The sequence below is a fragment of the Heliangelus exortis genome, chromosome 3 (assembly GCF_036169615.1).
Source record: "Heliangelus exortis chromosome 3, bHelExo1.hap1, whole genome shotgun sequence".
In the NCBI taxonomy this organism is placed as follows: Eukaryota; Metazoa; Chordata; class Aves; order Apodiformes; family Trochilidae; genus Heliangelus; species Heliangelus exortis.
In genome coordinates this window covers 64,750,359-64,760,330 of record NC_092424.1, presented here as the reverse complement: position 1 = coordinate 64,760,330, position 9,972 = coordinate 64,750,359, and positions in this window count along the sequence as shown.

Below are 9,972 nucleotides of genomic sequence, written 5' to 3'. Positions count from 1 at the left end.
AGTTTCTGCTAGGAGATATTTCCAGTGAAGGGGTTCCTTCTCTCATAGCACCATGAGGGCTATCATGGACCTTAGCTCTGGCCAGCTTTTGGATGATTTACACCAGTGGTAGGATTATAACACCCAAAACACATTCCTACTGAATTTTCTCCCCTACTTCTTCCTCCACTGCAAAGAAGCAAAAGGTGCAGCTGAGTAGCAGTAATATTATGATATTCTTCCCAGTTTTCTAATTGTCTGAGGAGCTGCTGTTACTAGCTCTAGTTCACAGCCATTGAAATGCAACCCTTAGCAACATAAAGAGGAACATAACGGTGGTCTCTCTGGATGGGAGACCTAACAAATTAGGGGAATGGGTGATAACTAAAGAGCACCTAACTCTTTTCTTTAATGAGATGAAGGTTTCTCATTTCCTGTTTCTTGTGGCCTCTTACAATAGTACTTGGTGCTTATACTGTGCTTTTGATCTTCAAAGCACTGGATAAACATTAACTAATTAAACCCCATGAATTAGGTGAGGGAGAGCAATATTTCCATATACTTTCAGCTGGAGCTGTAGGGAAAATATTAGAAAGGATTTTAAAAAGAGCTCTTTGCTCATTTGTATATATTAACCTTTGTGCTACATATGTCTGAACTGCACAGTTTCCTTTAAGGCACACAGCAAAGCAGTGACATTTATCTGTATTTGTCTGATTTTAATTTTTTTTTTAATTAGCTTGCTAAGAATCAAGTATATACCCCCCCCCTTCCTGCAATCTGAATCACTCTCTCTGACTCGATATCATGGTTTTATGCCTTCGTCATCCTTGAGGTAAAAATTAGCACATGAAGGTAGTATGATTAATCCTATTTTGGACAGGGTCTTGTAGCTCCTACAAGATGTATGGTTTAACTTCTCTCCTATCCTTAGCTTTCCTGTGATATCTGTCTTTGTGCTGTTCTTGCTATTAGTTTTTCTGCCTCAAAACATAAGTCCTATTATGAAATTATATCCTAGGTATTGTGATGCTTGGAACTGCTGTACTTAACTTCCAAGACTGTGGTACTAATTTTAGTTAGTACCAGATTAACTAAACATGATGATGTCTTGGAAGCTAGCTGTCTATCTGCAGTTATTATCTGTGTGCACGCTTAGTGAACAAATTTGAGCATGCTATTATTTTATGTTTCACTTGCTGGTGAAAGTGAAGTTGCCCATTCCTCCTCAGGATGTGTCCAGAGGGAATAGCAGCCTTACAAGGCTGCAAGCAAGCTGTTGGGCAACCATTACTGCCTGCAGCTACAGTACTTCATAGAAATTCATATTTCATCACTTACCCAAAGCCACTGCTTCTTCCAGGACTCTGTATCATGCTAACTCTTGTTGCTATATTTGACTTCTGTTTACATTTCTGCATACACTGAATTCTTCTTTCCTGAATTCCTGATGTCAAAGACCTCCTTGTTCCCTGTGTTGTTAGATGAGTTTTAGAAGATGGCAACTGGTAATTCACTGTATCTGGCATGCACCTGCCCCTGAAAAATTATACATTTAATTGGGAACTTACCCTGTAACCTTTTTTAACTCCTTAATTTACCAATCCATCAGATCAGTTTCCAAGTCTAATGAAAATTAGGAAATTTACTTACTATGAAATAACTGAATAAATGCTCCTCAAGACTAAATAAAATGTTCACTAAGTCAGTGGATTGCTACATCTGATATAATGCACCTAATAGTAAACCATATTTGACATGCACAGTGTCTTTCAGAAGAAACTATTTCATGGAAACTGAGTAAGTCATTCAAGAAAACTATTTTCCACATATCCTACATATGTGTAGGGTACATACTTTGGGTTGGCTTTTCTTGCACCATTGGTACACAGTCTCCTCTCTGCTTTTTTGTTTGAGTTTTGTTTGTCTGGTTTTTTAGTTGGGCTTTTTTGTTTGTTGGGGTTTTTTTTTCCTTCTTAAACATCCTTTATATAATTGGTTAGACAGAGTTCTCTGTTATCTTTAATCAGGAGTTCTTTTGGATATGAGAGATTCCCCTTGGCTTGATAGTAGTGGCTATGAGCACAAGCTTCCAGTCACCCTGTGCTAACAGACTGTTTCCTCTGTCCTAAAATGCTGCCCCATCTACAATTTATCCAGCACCTGTTTGGGTTTTTTTAATCAAATTTAACTGGTTTTTATCATATGCTTTAGAGAATGTGCTCTTGTGGCTATTAATGTTCTTCTCAGCTTGTTTTCAACTTGTAAACTATGTTTTTAAGTGAAAGCCTGAGATTGTGCTTTTAGTGCCAGTCTCCTTTACTAGTGTTGGCAAGCTATTTCCATTGTATTTCAGACAGCCACAGTCACCAGAAGGAACAAACATAGCACTTTTTATATCAATCCACTGTTAGCTTGATTTGGGTCCCTCTGTTGCAAGCCAGTGGTCTAATTTTTTTATCATAATGATAAAAGCAGATTATGCAAAAATCTGTCTGGAGGACATCTACACTATAGAATTTTCACTTTTCTGTCCCAGTTCCTCAGGGCTCGGACCTCTTTAAAGACACTTGGTTTAGTTTCCCCAAATTTTGCCTTCTCCATAGCTACCTTAAATCATCATTCATGCTATGGGGGGTTGGGAGGGTGTGTTCAAGGTAGTGGCATAATTTCAAAGCAGGAAAAATATCTTTTACAACAAGATAGTTATAAATTTTATCAAATATATTTTATCAAATATAAATATATTTTATCAAATATAAAATAAAGTACTTCATATTATCTTGTACTTTCCAGAGCATAAATTCATAATTACTAAAAATCCTATAGCAACTTATATACCAGCACACAGCTTGGGAGAAGTGGTCTTTCACTTGCTTTCCTGTGGACTATCAACTAAACTTTTTAGGGAGCACAGTCTATAGGTTTGTGAGGACCTCTGGCATGCTAACTTGATTGTCATAATTCTCCTTGCCTGTGGAGCAGCAGCTCTCAGAAATTGTGAGAAATAATATGGCTCCTTTTATCTTTTGTGTGTTTCCTATTTTCTAGCATTGCCTAAGCCAGTGCTTTGTCCAAAAAAGTACATTGTGTATTACTTTGTTCTTCTTTAATATGGAGTTTTGTGGCTCTTTTGTCACATGTTCTTGGGCTTTTAGGTGCCCAAGGTGCCAATCTTTTAGAGATTCAGTTTTGTTTGGAAGGTCAGAGTGTGCCCAGAAATGTGTAACTTGTATTGTACAGCAAAAGGCAGAGAATGAAAACTTGATCTCTTACCTTATTCTGAGTTATTTTATTCTAAATCCAATTAGTGACTAGGATTTTAGAAGTTGAAGGTGGTCTTTTCAGCCTCAGATCAGTGATAAAGTCATCTTTTTTTTCATCTTCCCTTAGTCTCCTCTGATAAAAATCAGATGCATGTGCAACATATTTATAGCATGGGGAGCAGTACTAAGTTTCTGCAAGTACTAAGTTCCTGCACAAGATATTAGACAAATTAGATACTTTGGAACCAGCCAACCATGAAAAACACCCCATGTCTTCCATCTACTGCTCCTCATTACATGCAGAGGAAAATGACGCTTGAATTTTCTTCCAGTTTATTTTGACATTTCTACAGAGATCCAGCTACTATGATAGAGCTTTTAGCAGCTCCATCCTTCCATTCAGAATATTTTAGTATATTTTCTTTTACTCTTTATCAATATGGGTAATCTCTCTGATCTGTTGATTGTCTCAGACCTTTTTAATTTATTAGTTCAGTTTCCTTTGCCTTTGAATTATGAAACAAAAGCTGCTTAATAGTGCAGCTTCCTTTCAGCAGCACAGCAGTCAAGAAACCAAATAGATTCAACAGACTCCCAAAGTACATCAGTTTAAAACCTCCTTAGTTTCTTGGCAAGAGATTGGTAAATTCTCAGGGAAGTGGAGATCTTGAAGGCTGTGGCAGCTGGTTGAAAGAGGAGAGAAAAGGGAACTATCCTAACTGTAGAGGGAATAAGGTCTGTTTTGTCACTTCTGTCATCATAAATCCAAACCTTTGCTATAAGGCGATGGCAGCTTTTCCTAGTCTTCTGCTCCTTTTAAGTCAGTCCTTTCACAAAAAGCTTTTAATGCAAACTCATTAAAAACCCCACAAACCCATCTATATATGATATATAATTCATGAAAAAAATACGCAGGGATTTACATGAAACACATTGTGCCAAAGAATTAACCACTCTAAAGGAGAAAAGATAAAAATGGATATAATAAACAAATGTCAAGTGGCTCAAAGATATGTGGTTTGTCATTAGCGTAATGGAATTTTGCAAAAGTAAACAAGGAAGCCATTAAACTTGAGATGAAAAAAATATATATTCTGTGGAGGCATTAGTCATATCTGGAGAACAAGTTTTATTATTTAAGAAAGGGAATAATTGGGCTGCAGTACAAGATTTCTGTGAAAACTATCCACTTCCAAATCTGTGCCTCTGCTGTTTGTGGAGGTGCTATGACAGCTTTGTCAGTCACTCAAACTGCAAAAGCAGCACAGCACTTCTGTTTCAAGTGAGTCTGTCAGAGTGCTGCTCTAACAAACCAGCTTCAGTTTCTCCTCCAGTACAAACAGCAATCCTCAACATTTCGCTCATATCAAACTTTTTGGTGGGAGGAAAGTTCAGGGCTATGGTATGCAAAACAAACTTCCCCATTTTCTACTTTCTGTTATCCAACAGACACACCAGAAACCATAGCAAAAAGAAATGGCTTCTTTAAAAAGTAACCTTTTCTAAGGATTTAAGAAATTATAACAATAAGACAAAAGAATCAGTTCCAGATGAAGGCTGGAAAGTTTTGAGAGGCAACTAAAGAAATAACTCTGGGCTGAAGAGCTCTGGGGTGTAGAAGCAGCTGATCCCAAGCACTGTAGTTTTTAATGGACTTCTCTGGTAAGCTGTCAAGACACTTCTCCCCTATGACTCTTAATCATTTCACTCATTTTCTCTCTCTCAAATGCTGTTCATTCTGTTGTGATAGTTGGTAAAATTTGTTCCTCTCATCTAGATCAGTAATTACTGAACTGCTCACCAAACACTGATAGCTACAAGGTTTTAATAAGCAAGATACATTTTAAACAAAACAATGTGGTTTTTCTAAACTTTTTCACTTGTGGAATTTTGTCCACAACTGCAAGTGGTCTTGGGTTTAAAATGGAGCCAACTCATATGAAAGAATTTCTGGTTTACCAGGAGGTAGAAATATTGTTTGTTGTGTCAGGCAGCAACAACAATGCCAATGTCAAGAAATGATGACAATTTGTGATGCTGGCTACTATATTGACTATTTACAGATATGAAACTGAAAAAAAGAGTTTCCCACTGGTTGCATCTGGACTGAGCTGGTGCGTCCTACAGAGCGTCCTGGCTCCTGGTTTTTTGAGAATCAAGTTGGGGCCAGGGCACACCAGGGCTCCTCTTTGTCCCAGCTCTTCCTGCAGGGATGAAAGCCTGGCAGTGCTTGTGATAGCTGGGAGAGCACCATGATCCATAATCTGTGCTCAGCTTCTGAAGAGAGAGTATGGGCAAGTCATGAATCTTAGAATAACCTGAAAACTCCTATGGTGTGATTTAGCGTGACAGGGATTGGATCTGGTGGTTGAATCACAGAAACACAGAACTCTCATGGATGGAAAAGATCACTGAGTACAACTGTCAGCTGGAGTTTGGGATGAGGGAAGGACTGAGTCAAAAAAAGAAGCTTAGCAGGAAGAATGTAGTCTTCAACAAATTAATGTCTTACTTTTGCCTTTCCTAAAGGCATCTCTTCAAAGCAACATTAGCAGAGTTCAGCCAGCTGTGTTATACACTATTTATTTGCTAAACATGATTATCTTTCTTATTTTAGACATGGTTTATCTAGCAATAGTTTTAGGCTGTGGCAAATTTCACGTTGATCATAATGACAAAATAATTAGCCTCACAGAAGGCAGAAAGAAGGAAAGATGTCTGGAGCTTTCCCCTTCCCCAAGCTGTTTTCAAAAGTTAACAAAATATATACCCTCCATTGTGTTCACAGAGCTAAAATTTCTGGATGTATGAGGTAGAGGCAGTATATATTCTGGGAGGAAATTTGAGAGAGAATTTTTGTTTGCCAGTGCTTCCTTTGCCATTGGGCAGAGTGGGTTCATATAAATGCCAACAGACCACAGAACCCTGGTGCTCCTTAGGATTTCCTTCAGCCCTTCTGCCTGTTTCCCCAAATTAAAATCTCTGTCACTGTCCCTGCTCAATCACTATTTTGCCTCTTCCCAGTTCTTCTTACACTTGTTTTCTTTGCCTGCATTTTCTCAACCTGTGTTCTTTGGATATTTCATACCAGCCCCACTGGCCCATTCATGTCTAATGCTCCTTTCTTAATTCTTCCAGCACTCATTTCCCTTCCCCTTGGACTGCAGTCCTAATCTCATCCTGAGGTTTTGATCAGAATACCTCCATGCCCCCTCCTTGGCTCTTTCCGCAGTCTCAATTCTGCTCTGGCAATTTCTCATCCTTTTGCATTCCAGCATGTTCCAGCATGTTTGCATCCACAGTTCTTCTCACTGTTATTTTCCCATTTCCCATCAATCTGTTCCAGGTTGCTTAAACTATAGAAACAAGTTTCTCCATGTTTTTCAACCATTTCTCCAGGCTAGCCAAAGAACTCCGGGGCTTTTCCTAGCTTCTAGTCCTAGTCTCTTTCAACTTGCTTGCTCTGCGAGCAACTTGTTTGGCTCTGGGTCATCATTGCCTTTTAATGTATCAGTCAAAACAGTTGGAAATCACAAAAGACCTAGGAATAGGAAGCACTGGGAAATTTGAATAGGGGATGGTATTAGCCTACGTACAGCAAAGACTGCAGTCTCCTTCGAGTAATGCCCTTGTCTTTGTCCTGCTGCACACCCATAAAGTGCCAAGGAAGCCATTAGAACCATTTCATCTTATTTTATTATCCACCAATAGTATAAGTAACTGCCTATTATAACTTAGATCTCTCTGGCTTTGGAGAAAATTGAAGTGGCATCAAGTAATAGAAAAATGGTAATAAGCCAGATGCTAAGATGATGTAAATCAGTGTGACTGTACTGAAGACTAAACAGCAATTCCAATTTGTACTAGCTGATGATCTGCTGTGTTTTGAATATATATTTGAATATCTATATATACTAAGAGGATTGTTAATAAAAATGTTAAACTGAGGCTAAATTCTATCTCATAATAGCAGCAACTTGATCAGTCTAGTTTTTCTTTTGATTATCATTTATGTGAAAAAATGGTAGGGTTATTTTTATTATCTAAGTAAACTTTCTAATTAGAGAACAGTCAAAGTTCTATAACACAGGCGTACAATGTTAAGAGCTCAATTTGCCTATATTGATTAGAAACTGAGGTTGTATTCCCCTAAAAAAACCTATAGATTTATTATTTTTCTGCTTATATAAATTACATTAAATCTTAAGACTTGTATTTTTTGTTCATTTTTGTTTTGCTTTCTTCCCATCCTCCAGAACCTTCTTGTCGTATTTGGATATTCTGATTTGATTTTTCTCTTTTTGCTCGTAGGACTCTTCATTTCTAGTAATTTTTTTATAGTCCCCAAGATTACTCAATAATGATAGGAGATTAACCTGTTTCCAGCTATGGAAACTTGTTTATTTAAACTAGTTTCAAAAGAGCTAATTTCTTACTTTACTTAAGCTTCATCTGTGTAAAATTATTTTATTAGGTTTATTACCACTTTACTTTATAATTTCCAGCTCCTGGTAGCAACTTTCTCAAGCATAAGACAGTGAGATAATTTTCATTTTGTGACTGATCTAGCTGGCTGATGCATGCCAGACCTGATTAACTTAACACCAGTGCTTTTGCACAATTAGTAGAGGTAGTCTGCATAGTTTGGTGCAGCACAGGTCAGCCAACTATGTAGTTTTCATATTTAATAGCTTCTATATATTTGCCTTACACAAAATAGAGTATGGACCAAGGAGTATTATATAGAAATCGTTGCACTAACACCAAGTTCTGCTTTGGTCTAAGAATGATTCTGGCAAAATATTTTACATGAAGGTTTCCACAGAGATGTTTTATTTTAGGTTTTCCACAAAAATAATCTGCTATGCTCATTCATTTATCAGAGGTATAAGCAGGGGACAAAAAAATAAAAAAGTTACAGAGTCTTGCTGATTTTTTTAATCCTCACAGCTTTTATAGACATACTAAAATTTCTTCGCGTATCAATATCGTTCAATACCAAAAATCTTCACAGTGAAACTTTGATGAAAAAACCTACCACAGGCCAACTACCATTTTTTAGTATTCCCCACAATAACATCCATGTAGGCAGCAGGTGGCAGGACCTGCCGAGTAATGAGCTCAGCCGGTGCTCAGCTCCACCTGTGCCCAGTTAGGGCTGGCCCAAGTGCGCATGCTCAAGGGCCAATAAAAGGTGGGGTTTGAGACTGGCAAGGGGCTCACTCTGAAGCAGGTTCGCAGCCGTGCTGGTTGCTGGCCAGTCCTCTACCGAGCCTGTCCTCACTCTGAGCTTACCATCACTTCGAAGTTCTTCTCCTGCAACATCTGGTGGAGAATGCGGGCATAGACCCTCGCCTAAGCCCTCCTCTCCGAGCGAACTTCTCATCCTTCTCCTGGAACTCGGGAAAGTAGGGTAAGAGAGACCCCTTCTTTCTCTTATTCACACTTACCAAGCCTTTTTGCCAAGAGATGGGTCTTACTACCAGTAAACCCACTGAAGCTGCCGCCACTGAGAAAATCGCGGCACAAGCGGAGAGCCAGGAGCTCCCTGGCTCCCCGGGTCCAGCCAAAGCCCGAGACTTGTGGGAAGAGGTCTACGACCTACTGGCAGACCTCAATTCTAAAGAAATTAACGGCGACATCATCGGCGCCGATAACACCTGGCGAGTCGTATGCGGCCTATTGGAAATGATGAAAACTGAGGTGAAGGCGGCACTCGCCACCACCACACCTCCATTACTAAAAACTGAGGCATTCCCCCCTAAGAAAGTGTCCGCGGTGATCCCCTCGGCGCCACCGCTTGAGGAATTAGCGCCCAAAAATGTACCCGCCGTGACTCCCTCGGCACCACCCGCCGAGGAAGGCGCAACAAAACACGTGTGTCTGGGGCTGGGGTTGGACAATGGCATGCCTGCCATAAAGGGCATGACAGGGAAGCCCCACAAAAGCGTAGCCGAATTGCTGGCAGATCTCGGCCCGGATGAGACACCAAAAAATAGCGAGGCAGAGACCGCGGCGTGCAGCACATCGAGCTGCCACAGAGAGACATCCCCGGCGCCGCCCCCAGCCCCACGAAAGGCCAAAAACCCAGCTTTTCAGCGATACAGGGACCCACCTACCCTGACGGATGACGAGGATGATGCCCCGACCCCGCTGCGGCGACTGCAAAACGCCCAGGGAGCTACTACTGGTCGCCCGGGGCGATGGTCCGGTATCATCCGAGATGCCATCTTGGAAGGCGAATGGGATCCCACCCCTGTCGCGTGCCCGGTGCTGCAGGACATGAATAACCAACCAATCTTTGAGCAGCACTCGTGGAAGACCTTGCAGCAGGCACGGAAGGTCATCAAAGAGCAGGGGTTAAGATCGGAGGGCGGCCGGGCTGTCCTAGATTGGCTGTTTACCTCCGACACAAACAGCCCTTACGACTGCCGCAGCCTAGCCAGATACCTATTAACCCCCTCCCAGCAGTTCATCTGGCTAAGAGAGTGGGAACGCCTCGCTGCGGCGGAAGTAAACCGCGCTAGGGCACCCGGAGATCCGCTGGCGGGTATCACAGCAGAAATGCTAACTGGCTCTGGACGCTTTGCAGAAGTCAGCGTGCAGCTACAATATCCGCGTGAGCTTCACCATGCCGCGGCAAGCCTGGCACGCCAGGCACTTTATGCAGTTCCAGAACCGCACCCCGGACCATCGTTCACTAACGTGAAGCAAGGGCCGAATGAAC